Genomic DNA, 13,883 nt, shown 5'->3' on the forward strand with positions numbered 1-13,883 from the left:
TTTTTGACTTCTCTGAGCCTGTCAAGTCCTTCTTTTGACCCATTTTGCCAAAGGAAAGGAAGTTGCCTAATAATTATGCACACCTGATATAGGGTGTTGATGTCATTAGACCACACCCCTTCTCATTACAGAGATGCACATCACCTAATATGCTTAATTGGTAGTAGGCTTTCGAGCCTATACAGCTTGGAGTAAGACAACATGCATAAAGAGGATGATGTGGTCAAAATACTCATTTGCCTAATAATTCTGCACGTAGTGTAGAAGGTTTCTCCACCAACATAGAAGAGGAGTCTTTACTGTAAGAGCAGTGAGACTATGGAGCTCTCTGCCAGAGATAGGAGTCATGGGGGATTCTCTAGAAGAGTCCAGAAGGAGCCTAAAGGTCTGTAGGGTAGTAATGTTCCAGCTTCTAATGTCTAGATTACTAGAGATGGGACCATGATCCAGGGAGGGATTCTGAGTGTAGATCTGGAGTCAGGAAGGAATTTCTTTCCCTAAGTGTCTCTCTCCATCCACAGGATTACACCATAGTGAATAAGACATCAGGGGGGACTCCGATGATCTATGAGTCAGGAGGGTGGAGCAGGACCCCCATCACAGAGCCTCCTCCTCTGAAACATGAGCAGAAGATCCTAGAACTCACCCACAAGATGATGGAGCTGCTGACTGGAGAGGTGACACTGCTGGGAATGCTGGGAAATTCTCCATAACAGCACTGGAGGGGCCTGGGTGATGACGGTGTCATTGTGTTGTCAGGTTCTTATAAGGTGTCAGGATGTGGCGGTCTATTTCCCTATGGAGGAGTGGGAGTATGTAGAAGGACACAAGGATCTGTACAAGGAGGCCATGATGGAGGCTCCCCGGCCTCTGACATCACCAGGTAAGAGGAGATTGTCCTGATTATAAAAGTGTAAAGATCACATAGATACTACTCCCATTATCTCATCATCACATGTAATAATCTCTCCTGTCCCTGTGTTTCATACAGATGGACTCATAGAAAGAAATCCCTCCGAGAGAAGTCCCCGTCCTCTGTATTCCCAGGACTGTCCAGAGGAGAAGCTCCCAGAGAACCATCAGGTAGATGGAGCTGATGTCTCATCAGAATCTGACCAGAAAGTGATTGGACCAAAGATCAATTTACATTTTTCTTGTTTAGGATGAAAATCTGATAGATATTAAAGTTGAGGTTAAAGATGAAGAAGAAGAGATGGATTTATGTAGCGCTCATCAGTGTAAGAATTGTCTGCATTGAGGGCCCCCTGGATGCTACTCCCATCATCTTATCATCACATGTAATAATGTCTCCTGTCCCTGTGTGTTTCCTACAGATGGACTCATAGAAGGAAATCCCCCCGAGAGATGTCCCTGTCCTCTGTATTCCCAGGACTGTCCAGAGGAGAAGCTCCCAGAGAACCATCAGGTAGATGGAGCTGAGTCCTATACACATCTATATAGGGGGTCCTGCAGCCATAGAGGGGTCATAGATTGTGGGGGTCTCTTATGTGGATCTGTTAGATTTCCCACCTGTCTGCTGTATTGTCCTGAATTGTTACAGATGACAAATCAGGGGGAAGATGTGACTGATATTAAAGTGGAGGATGAAGAAGAGCGGATGATGGGTGATCCCCCGTGTAAGAGTGAGGTGGAGGAGGACATTCCAGTCCATGTGACCACAGGTATGGAATCATGAATGGAGGAAGGGAATTGGGAGGTTTCTTCAGGTGAGGCTCCACCTTACAGCTGCAGTAAAGTAGCACTCTGGGCAGTGAACCCTGTGTTATGTACAGTGCAGGAGAAATCTTCTCCGAGCTCTTCTCTCCATCCTCTCATGCTCCAGGCTGGACACTCGGCTTAGCATCAGGTTTTGGAGGCACGCCGGCTGCGATGAACGGCTGCAGTGATGCCCAGGGTCTGAGGAAATTCAGTTTAAACACCTTAAGGGGTTTTCCAGGCTCTTGATATTGATGGGTTATCCTCAGCATATGGCATTATTATCTGATCGGTAAAGGTCTGATTGCCACTCCTTCACGGTCAGCTGTTCCTTGAAGGATCTAGCACCTTTAATGAAATTGGAAACACAGCGCCGTTCAAAGTGCAGTGGCTCTGCTGGGTTACTGCAGCTCAGCTGCCATTAAAGTTAAGGGCAGCTGTGCTGTAGTAACCTGGTACAGCCACAAGCCTTACGGAGCTTTCTGTGAAGGTTCTCATTCATCTTGGTCATGGTATATCAGTAGTGGTAAGTCAGAAGAACTGGACTTGTTATATTTTTTTTCTTGTAGACCTTTTGCTAGTCATCTGACTTAGGCTACTTTCACATTAGCGTTCGGGGCTCCGCCTGTGAGTTCCGTTTGAAGGCAAACGGATCCGTCCAGACTTACAATGTAAGTCAATGGGGATGGCTCAATTTTCAAACGGATCCGTCCCCCATTGACTTTCAATGTAAAGTCTGGACGGATCCATCTGAGCTACTTTCACACTTAGACTTTTTTCTAAAATATAATGCAGACGGATCCGTTCTGAACGGATCCCATCGTCTGCATTATATGAGCGGATCTGTCTAGGCAGACCCCAGACGGATACACTCTGAACGCAAGTGTGAAAGTAGCCTTAGTCCGACTGGTTTGTATGACAGAATGGCATTACATTTCAGTGACTTGTGCTTTGACAGAATGGCATTACATTACAGATGTACAGTCATGGCCAAAAGTTTTGAGAATTACATAAATATTGGAAATTGGAAAAGTTGCTGCTTAAGTTTTTATAATAGCAATTTGCATATACTCCAGAATGTTATAAAAAGTGATCAGATGAATTGCATAGGCCTTCTTTGCCATGAAAATTAACTTAATCCCCAAAAAAACTTTCCACTGCATTTCATTGCTGTCATTAAAGGACCTGCTGAGATCATTTCAGTAATCGTCTTGTTAACTCAGGTGAGAATGTTGACGAGCACAAGGCTGGAGATCATTGTGTCAGGCTGATTGGGTTAAAATGGCAGACTTGACCTTTTAAAAGGAAGGTGATGCTTGAAATCATTGTTCTTCCATTGTTAACCATGGTGACCTGCAAAGAAACGCGTGCAGCCATCATTGTGTTGCATAAAAATGGCTTCAATGGCAAGGATATTGTGGCTACTAAGATTGCACCTCAATCAACAATTTATAGGATCATCAAGAACTTCATGGAAAGAGGTTCAATTCTTGTTAAGAAGTCTTCAGGGCGTCCAAGAAAGTCCAGCAGGCGCCAGGATCGTCTCCTAAAGAGGATTCAGCTGCGGGATCGGAGTGCCACCAGTGCAGAGCTTGTTCAGGAATGGCAGCAGGCAGGTGTGAGCACATCTGCACGCACAGTGAGGCCAAGACTTTTGGAAGATGGCCTGGTGTCAAGAAGGGCAGCAAAGAAGCCACTTTTCTCCCAAAAAACATCAGGGACAGCTTGATCTTCTGCAGAAAATATGGTAAATGGACTGCTGAGGACTGGGGCAAAGTCATATTCTCCGATGAAGCCTCTTTCCGATTGTTTGGGGCATCAGGAAAAAGGCTTGTCCGGAGAAGAAAAGGTGAGTGCTACCATCAGTCCTGTGTCATGCCAACAGTAAAGCCTCCTGAGACCATTCATGTGTGAGGTTGCTTCTCATCCAAGGGAGTGGGCTCACTCACAATTTTGCCCAAAAACACAGCCATGAATAAAGAATGGCACCAAAACACCCTCCAACAGCAACTTCTTCCAACAATCCAACAACAGTTTGGTAAAGAACAATGCATTTTCCAGCACGATGGAGCACCGTGCCATAAGGCAAAAGTGATAACTAAGTGGCTCGGGGACCAAAACGCTGACATTTTGGGTCCATGGCCTGGAAACTCCCCAGATCTTAATCCCATTGAGAACTGGTGGTCAATCCTCAAGAGGCGGGTGGACAAACAAAAACCCACTAATTCTGACAAACTCCAAGAAGTGATTATGAAAGAATGGGTTGTATCAGTCAGGAATTGGCCCAGAAGTTGATTGAGAGCATGCCCAGTCGGATTGCAGAGGTCCTGAAAAAGAAGGGCCAACACTGCAAATACTGACTCTTTGCATAAATGTGATGTAATTGTCGATAAAAGCCTTTGAAACGTATGAAGTGCGAGTAATTATATTTCACTACATCACAGAAACAACGGAAACAAAGATCTAAAAGCAGTTTAGCAGCAAACTTTGTGAAAACTAATATTTGTGTCATTCTCAAAACTTTTGGCCACGACTGTATGTCAATGAATTGTATTACTTTTATGGATTGACCCTTTTTATCTATTGCTATTTTCTAAAAAAATAAATAAAATAAACTTAATTTTTTTTTTACAGCAAATAAGGGGATTGTCTATTCCTTTACAAGTGATGACCTGTCCTCAGGATAGACCTTCACTATCTGATTGGTGGGGATCCAACACCTTGTCCCCTGCTGGTCAGCTGTTCTGCAGTAGCTCCGGTGCAGGAAGTCAGCGCTGGAACTACACTGCTCAGTCTGTGGACGAAGCCGGTTACTGCAGTGCTGCTTCCATTCATCTCAATAGTAGCAGCACTACAGGAACCAGCTCTGTCCAACGCACAATGGATGGACCTAATCAGAGGTGTGTGGGACCCCTGACAATCAGATACTGGAGGCCCAGCCTGAGGATAGGCTATTCATTATAAAGGAGTGGACAACCCCTGTAAGGTCTAAAATAGGCCGTTCATGAAGAGTTTAGGTTATTGTATTGAAATCATCCCCACTTGATATCTAAGGACCAACTGTGCTGGCAGAGGTCAGGCCTGATTGTCAGAGAAGGGTGGGATTCTCAGATTTCTGAATGTTTTCAGGTCTGGGTTTATGTAATAGAAGTGATCAGTGAGTGTAGAGCAGAGTCCTGGACTTTATCATCCATCCATTATAATTATAAGGACACAACCACAAATGAATTTCTTTTAGTTCAGTTTTTGATTCAGTATTTTGTGCCAAAGCCAAGAAAGGATTCATATAAATGGGAAATATAAAGGAAGGACTTGTACTTCTCCTTTCTTTTGACATAAAAACTACATCAAAAACTGCACACAGTCTGATAGGAAGCTTCTAGAATTGTCTTCTTTACTGTTTGGAAAGAAAACACATAATGTCTTTTTAATCCTAACAGAAAATCCCAGTATAATCTCTGAGGGAAACTTCATATTATCACTAAATTATAAAGGAGAAGATGAAGATATCGGGCATGGCTCTTCAGGAGAAAACCTCATTACCTGTAATGTCCATCCAGGACTTCACAGACCAGATCTGTCATATAATGATCCTAATAATAAGGAACCTTCTCCTGACCAATCACAGATTGTTATCACAAGTACCGGGCCCAAAGAGGCTACAAATTTTCAGTGTGGGGAATGTGGAAAACAGTTTACAGACATCTCAGGTCTATATGCACACAGAAGAAGTCACACAGGAGAGGAGCCATATTCATGTTCAACATTTGGTAAAGGTTTTATGTATGAATCGCAAGTCATGAAAGATGAGGGAATTAACACAGCAGAGCCGTCGTATTCATGTTCAGAATGCGGCAAATGTTTTACAAAAAAGACAAGTCTTATTATACATCAGAAAAATCACACAAGGGAGAAAAAAATTTTATGTTCCGAATGTGGGAAATATTTTAGATATAAATCAGATCTTGCTAAACATCAGAAAATTCACACAGGAGAGAAGCCGTATCCATGTTTAAAATGTGGGAAATGTTTTGTATTTAAATCACAGCTTACTGAACATGAGAAAAGGCACAAAGGAGAGAAGCCGCATTTATGTTTAAAATGTGGGAAAGGTTTTTTATATAAATCCCAGCTTGCTGATCATGAGAGAAGTCACGAAGTAAAGATAAAGAAGCCGTATTTATGTTCAAAATGTGGGAAAGGTTTTATATATAAACCACTGCTTGTTGATCATGAGAAGAGTCACATAGGAGAGCAGTATTCATGTGCAGAATGTGGGAAATGTTTTCTTTTTAAAGGGAGCCTCAAGGTGCATCAGATAAGTCACACAGAAGAAAAAACATTTATATGCTCCAAATGTGGTGACTGTTTTACAAAAAAGTCAGGTCTTGTTTCACATGAGAAAGTTCACACAGGAGAGAAGCCACTTTGATTTTCTTTATGTGAAAAAGAAAAACAGAATTTTAAACTCATTAGAGAATTCACAAATAGAAGAAATTAAATTATTGTTTGGAATGTGGGAAGTGTTTCCATGCATTGAACAGGCTATATGAGAGTATATTTTTCTGTGGAATTACCCTGGGTCTGCCAAATACCCAAATTATATTACCCTGAGGTCTACAGTGACCAGGATCCATGGAGGAAAAGTATTGTGGATATGAGAAAAATGACGAAGAAGAGCGTTGTTTACGGTCAGAGCAGTGAAGATGATTGTCCCCATGAACCTTGCTTCTTACCGTATTCATACCTCCTCCAGCACTGCAGGAGAATCCAGAGGGACACAGTGAGAAACGGAAGGACACCTCCTGTAGACTTTTATGTAACCTATGTGGACATATGGAATGGGTATTTGATCTTCATTAATACAATATATCAAGATAAAGGTGATGGGGAAAAATAACAATTTGAGTTGACAATAATTTGTTAAAAACCCAGATCTTCTATTTCCTTCCATTTCCTTCTCTTTGCCTCATTCACACTTGTGTATTCTGGTCAGTATCTTACACCAGTATCTGTAGGATATAATTAGGAGTAGCTCCCGAACATGGAAGACTTTCCATTATACCTTTCTCTGTTTTATTCCGTTCCCTGTTACGGCTTACAGATACTGATACAAGATACCGACCGAAATACAAAAGTGTGAATGAGGCCTTACTGTCTATTGGTCTCTTCCAATGGAGCTTTTATTGCCTACTCTCCCATAGAGATCATGCACAGTCAGTTATACATCTCATATCTTCCTTGGCGGTCTGTGGAGGTCTTCATTCATCTAGGTCATGATATATCAGTAGTAATAAATCAGAGCAACTGGACATGTATTTTTTTCTCGAAGACTTTTCACTGGTCATCTGAATTCCTTTCTCGTATAGAATGGCTTGTACAAGAAATCTCCGGCAATATACACTGCCACTTACAATGCTGTCCTAACACCTCTCCTGATGCAGTACAATTACACCTAATGACATCAGTAATGCAAATGCCATCAACACCTTACCTCCATGGCTGAACCATGAATCACTAGTGTCGGAGATTTCTCATATAAGGTATTGTAATTTACAAAGACAGTCGGATGACTTGTGAAATACCAGTCCAGTTGCTCTGACTTAATACTGACATTCCTTGATGGGTTTCTCACAAAGAGAGGAAAATACAAGTAGCGCTCAGGGATCACCAAGTAAATAACTTTATACACTCATTGACACAAAAATAACCCACCAAAAAGGAGTTGTTGGAATGAAGCTTTCTCTGTGTGAATGTAATGATGATAAATGTGATTGATTATAATATTGGAATGGAAGTCCCATGGTCAAATGATGTCATCACTGTAAGTCAGCGTGTTCCAAGCCCATGAACCAGGATTTTTTGCCTGAGGAAAACTACCAAATTATATATTGGTTGGCCTGATTAATATTTTATATTTGTGTTTGGTATGCCTGGGTTGGTAAAAATTTGCAAACCTTGGTGGTCCCATTATCCTACTCACGGACACCTAAAAGAATTATGCCATAAAACCTTTCACTTTTTGCATTCAAATTGGCCAGCCTCCTGTCAATGACAAAAAGGATGGTGAAGGAGGCTGTCTAAGTCTACTGTAAACCACACCTGGTTCAGATTCCTGGGGATACACCTAGTGTAAGTCTGGCCAACTTTCCACTGTTATCCCAGTGTAGATCCCTCACCGATCTAACTGGTATGCCATCCATTATTTCATCCTCATTCTATTTCTGTACTGTTTGATTATCAGTATGTCCCTTTTTGTCATCATTTTGTAACTTTTAGCTCTGTTATATTAAATCTTAAAATAATTTGTTCCTTGCTACTCTAAACGTACCCACACCCTCTAAGTACCGCTCTGCTGTGTGACCATTGAAGGCCAGTGTGCTAGAGGTTTACCTATCTTATGCTAGAAAGCAACATCTTCATTGGATTGCTGTGCATCTGTACCCGGGGCGTTCCTTCAGCCTTACTGGATGGATGCTGGCGGCGTTGTGTACGGACATATTTGGGGGTCACTTCACTCCTCAATAGTCTAATGCTTTAGTAAAGTGTGGAAGTGGAGTTCCTCCTAACAGTCACATCCAAGGTCACGGGCGCTGTTAATTCCAGAGTGCCCCTCATGGTCTGTCATGTTGCACGTGTGCGCAGTCAGGACATGCTTATTAACAAACATGTTTTCCCTTAGGAAAAAAAAGATAATAATATTCTGACATTTAGCTCCTATTAAGGGTATTTTTTTATAGTGAATTCTAGTGAGGTGTAGCGTTATCTTCACGTAGACTTCTTTATGTATATTTTTAATTTATCAGATCTGGTGACCAGTATTTTGATAATGAAATGTTGACGTGATGTTGCATGCTTTACTCTTGCACCAAATTTTGTGCCATTTTGACCTCGGCCCTTTTTGGCCCCACTTTTGGTTTTGGAGTACAAAAGAGGTTATGTTCTCTGCTTACACCACTTTTAAGGCAGGTTCATAATGTGCAACTAGAAAAACTGGAGTAGTATTTCTATACAAAGTACTCCAACCCAGCCTCATGAGAAACTGACTTTAGATATTACCCCCATGATAAATGCCCCCCCTTACATGTACACAAATGTATTTTATTTCTGTTCCCGTTTAGTTTTTTTGCGGACCGTGTGCGGAACTATTCTTTTCAATGGGTCCATAAAAAAAAAAAGTTACTCCGCGTGCATTCCGTTTCCATATGTCCGTTCCACAACAAAATACTCCTAGTATTGTCCACATTACGGACAAGTATAGGGGCCAGCTGTTCCATTCTGCAAAATATGGAATGCACATGGACGTCATCTGTATTTTTTGCGGATCTGTGTTTTGCGGACCACAAAATACATACGGTCATGTGCATGAGCCCTTAGACTGTACGCATTCGCAAACACTGCAGCCATGTGGTCTGGATTACTGCCAGATTGGGCCATTGCTACTGACGTGTTCTGGGAGCTTGGAGTGTGTTTTTATGTCGGTTCAGGGAATTGTTGCATGTCCCAGTCTGCTCCACATTATTATTACTAGGTGACTTTTTTATAAGTTTGGGGCAGGTGCAGGACTCTAATATAGAAACTAGGACTCAAATACACCTACAATGATAAATGCCCCTGCCCCTATACAATGGGGAAAATAAGTATTTGATACACTGGTGATTTTGCATGTTTTCCTGCCTACAAAGAATGGAGAGATCTGTAATTTATATCGTAGTTACACTTCAACTGTGAGAGACAGAATAAAAAAATCCAGAAAATCACATTGTATAATTTGTAAATAATTAATTTGCATTTTATTGCATGAAATAAGTATTTGATACAATAGAAAAACGGAACTTAATATTTGATGAAGAAACCTTTGCAGTTACAGAGGTCAGACGTTTCCTGTAGTTCTTGACCAGGTTGCACACACTGCAGCATGGATTTTGGCCCACTCCTCTGTACAGATCTTCTAAAGATCTTTCAGGTGTCGGGGCTGTCACCGGGCTACATTAAGTTTCAGCTCCCTCGAAAGATTTTCGATTGGGTTAAAATCTGGAGACTGGCTAGGCCACTCCAGGACCTTGAAATGTTTCTTATAGAGCCACTACTTAGTTGCCCTAGCTTTGTATTACGGGCCATTGTTATGCATGCAAGACCCAGCCATGACCCATCTTCAATGCTGCTACCGAGGGAAGGAGTTTGTTGGCCAAAAACTTGCGATACATGGTTCCATCCATCCTTCCCTTAATATGGTGCAGTCGTCTAATTCCCTTTGCAGAATAGCACCCCCAAATATGATGTCCCCCCCCCCCATGCTTTATGGTTGGGACGGTATTCTTGAGGTTGTATTCATCCTTCTTCCTCCAAACTTGGTGAGTGTAGTTGATATCAAAAATGTATATTTTGTTCTCATCTGACCACATGAATTTCTCCCATGCCTCCTCTGAATCATCCATATGGTCATTGGTGAACTTCAAACGGGCCTGGACATGTTCTGGCGTGAGCAGGGGGACCTTGCCTGTCCTGCCGGATTTTAATTCATGACGGCGTAGTGTGTTACTAATGGTAATCTTTGAAACTGTGGTCCCAGCTCTCTTGAGGTCATTGACCAGGTCCTCCCGTGTACTTCTGGGCTGATTCCTGACTTTTCTTAGAATCATCCTTTCCCCACGAGTTGAGATTTTGCATGGAGCTCCAGACCGGCGAAAATGGACAGTCATCTTGTGTTTCTTCCATTTTCTAATAATTGCGCCAAAAGTTGTTGCCTTCTCACCAAGCTGCTTGCCTATTGTCCTATAGCCTTTCCAGCCTTGTGCAGGTCTACAATTTTGTCTCTGGTGTCCTTAGACAGCTCTTTGGTCTTGGCCATGGCGGAGAGGTTGGAGTGTGATGGATTGAGTGTGTGGACAGGTGTCTTTTATACAGGTAACAAGTTCAAACGGGTGCAATTAATACAGGTAAGGAGTGCAGAGTAGAAGGGCTTCTTAAAAAAACTAACAGGTCTGTGAGAGACAGAATTCTTGCTGGTTGGTAGGTGATCAAATACTTATCTCATGCAATAAAATGTAAATCAAACATTTTTTAATCATACAGTGTGATTTTCTGAATTTTTTTTGAATCTGTCTCTCACAGCTGAATTGTACCTACGATAAAAATTACATACCTCTCCATTCTTTGTAGGTGGGAAAATTCTCAAAATCAACACTGTATCAAATACTTATTTTCTCCACTGTATATATGAGGTGGTCCTAGTAAGCCCTTGGCTTTGACCACAGAAAACTGAGATAGAACTTTGAATTTAAGCAGTTATTCTACATAGCCCCCTGAGATAACCATGCACTTCTGACAATTGTCTTACAACATCTTAAACCCATCCAGAATTTAATTGGGTGGCAAACCAGGCATTAATCATGACAGTTGTTTCAGAAAGGCTCCCTTAAGGTGTTGTCACAGTCCCTCCCATGACAAAGGTGAGAAGATCTGAGAGACTTGCGGCACATGAGGGTATCTGACAGTCTCTCTGTTTTTATCTTGCAGTGTTGTTTTTTGGTAATGACCACACCTTTTGTCAGGTGCAGCTTGTGGTCATTACTGAGGCTTTATTTAGTTCTGACTCGCACTGCTTGCCATGCGGTTGATATTTCCTGCTGGAGTCCGCTTTGACAACCTTGAGGAAACAAGTTTCTGAACTGCAAGAATTTGGTACCAGCTATCAAGAAAAAATTTCACACTTACAAGGCTTAGTACAAAATCAACAAAGAGAAATAATTGAATTGCAAAGAAAACTTTTGTATGTGCGTGGCTCAGCCGGGGATACACGCATGCCATTACCATCAAAGTTTAATGGAGATCGACGTCATTATCGGGGGTTCCTTAATCAATGCCGCATATATTTTCAAATGCAGCCAGCTCCTTTTACCAGTGACAAGAAAAAAGTATTGTTCATCATCAATCTTTTGACTGACGAAGCTCTTGCATGGGCTTCACCATACGTGGAAACAAATAGTGATCTTTTGAATGAATTGAATAGCTTCATCTCTGCTATGAGTCAAGTCTTTGATGACCCTAACCGTTGTTCCACCGCTGAAATTCCACAATCTACGACAAGGGAAACGTTCAGTTGCTGAATACACTGCAGAATTCCGCTGCTGATACTACTTGGAATCTAGCAGCCCAGAAAAGCCAGTTTCGGCGAGGACTTCCAGAACAAGTAAAAGATGAGCTTGCTAGAGTGGAAGCCCCTGATGATTTGGAGGACTTTATTCAATTGTGTATCCAAGTTGATCAGAGACTTTCTGAAAGGAGAAGGGAAAAACTCTGGGCATTGGGAAATAGACCTACCTATTCTTTCAGTCAATCAACTCAGCAAAACACTGAGTCCATATCTGAACCAAGGCAGATTGATGCTTTACGGAAATCTCTAACTACAGCAGAAAAAGAGACGGTTTACAGAAAATCTTTGTCTTTACTGTGGGGAGTCAGGGCATTATGCTATAAAATGCCCAAAAAAGATTTGCGGAACAATTGCTGTTACAGAAGTAAAAGAACAGATTAAACCAGAAACATCATATCCTTTGCATTCAAAAATAAATGATATTTCTCCTTTAGCTCTGGGTGATGACAAGATAATATCTCCTGAGTCTCATTTTATTGTGCCAATCAAGATCTGCACTGAAACACATGAGATTTCTTGTTCTGCTATGCTAGACTCTGGGGCCGGTGGTAACTTCATGGACATAACCTTTGTTTATGAAAATAATATTACGCTGTTAACTAAGACGGCACCTATAAACATGAAAACTGTTGATGGGTCACCACTTTCATCTGGGCCGGTTACTCATGAGACTGTGAAGCTTCAAGTCCTCATTAAACCTGACCACTGCGAAATCATTCATTTTTCACTGATTGCTTCCCCAAAGTTTCCAGTAACTTTGGGTATCCCTTGGCTAACTACTCATAACTAGGGTTGAGTGAACCCGAACTGTAAAGTTCGGGTTCGTACCGAACTTTAGGATTTTTGGACCCCGAACATTTCAGTAAAAGTTTGGGTTTGATGTTCAGCGATTTCTGGGGCATTTGCAGGATTAGTCAGTGTGCAATTTAAGCTCTATACAGGCATAATTTTCTGGGTTTTTATTCTTTTATTAATAACACCCTTTTTGGGCAAAATGCACAATTTTTATGCCCTTGCTGCATCAGCACGTGTGAAATTCAAGGGTTATATATTGCTGTCATATTCAGTTATTAAACAAACACCCGTTTTGGGCAAAAAATAATAATTGCGGTCTAGTCTGCATCTGTACGTGTGAGATACAACCTTTATATACTGTCATTCTATTCTGCTATTAATTAGACACCCATTTAAGGCAAGATCCTAAACTTGAGAAATATGAGGAGAGCATCAAATAAGGGACGTGGCCCAGGTCGTGGTGCTGCTGGTGGAGCTCCTGTTGCAGGGAGAGGACATGGTCGATCTGTGCCAGCTACACGCACAAGTGAAACCCCTTCCTCAAGTGCGAGTAGGTGACAGAACCTGCAGCGGTATTTGGTCGGGCCTAATGCGGCTCTACGAATGGTGAGGCCAGAACAAGTACAGGCGATAGTAGATTGGGTTTCTGAAAGTGCCTCCAGTTCCTTCACATTGTCTCCCACCCAGTCTCCTGCTGAAAGATCAGAGTTGGCAACTGCAGCCGATGTCCATCAGTCTTTCACCTCACCCCCTTGCAAATCAGCAAAGCAGTCTGAGCCCCAAGTCATGCAGCAGTCTCTTCTGCTTTTTGATGACTCTGTTAGCAGGGTTTCCCAGGGCCATCCACCTATCCCTGCCCCATAAGTGGAAGAGATTGAGTGCACCAATGCCCAACCACTTATGTTTTAAGAGGAGTACATGGAAGGACCATCGCAAGATGTCTTGGATGATGACGAAGCACAGGTGACAACTGCTGGGGCTTTCAAAAGTGTGCAGACTGACAAGGAGAGCAGGGGTGAATACTGGGTGGAAGATGATGTGGAGGATGTTGAGGTCCTCGACCCCACATGGAATCAAGGTCATGCGAGTGACCTATGTAGTTCGGAGGAAGAGGCGGTGGTCGCATAGAGCCACCAGCACAGCAGGGAGCAGTGCAAAAGCGGAGCGGCCGTCCCCTAGACAGTACGCCTGCTACTGCCCACCGCAACAAGGGACC

The 13,883-nt window shown here is 42.3% G+C and overlaps 1 protein-coding gene and 1 long non-coding RNA gene across 2 annotated transcripts in view; both read left to right on the plus strand.

The window, feature by feature from the left end:
- LOC122933886 overlaps positions 1-13,883 on the plus strand; it is a gene marked incomplete at its 3' end in the record, with an annotated part of 272,752 nt that overhangs the window by 90,915 nt on the left and 167,954 nt on the right. The gene's annotated exons all lie outside the window — the stretch shown is intronic.
- LOC122933926 lies at positions 1,619-6,081 on the plus strand. The gene is made up of 2 exons (XR_006388591.1): positions 1,619-1,682; positions 5,157-6,081. It is a non-coding gene; the product is annotated as an uncharacterized LOC122933926 (long non-coding RNA).

This window comes from Bufo gargarizans, chromosome 4 (genome assembly GCF_014858855.1).
Source record: "Bufo gargarizans isolate SCDJY-AF-19 chromosome 4, ASM1485885v1, whole genome shotgun sequence".
Taxonomy (NCBI): Eukaryota; Metazoa; Chordata; class Amphibia; order Anura; family Bufonidae; genus Bufo; species Bufo gargarizans.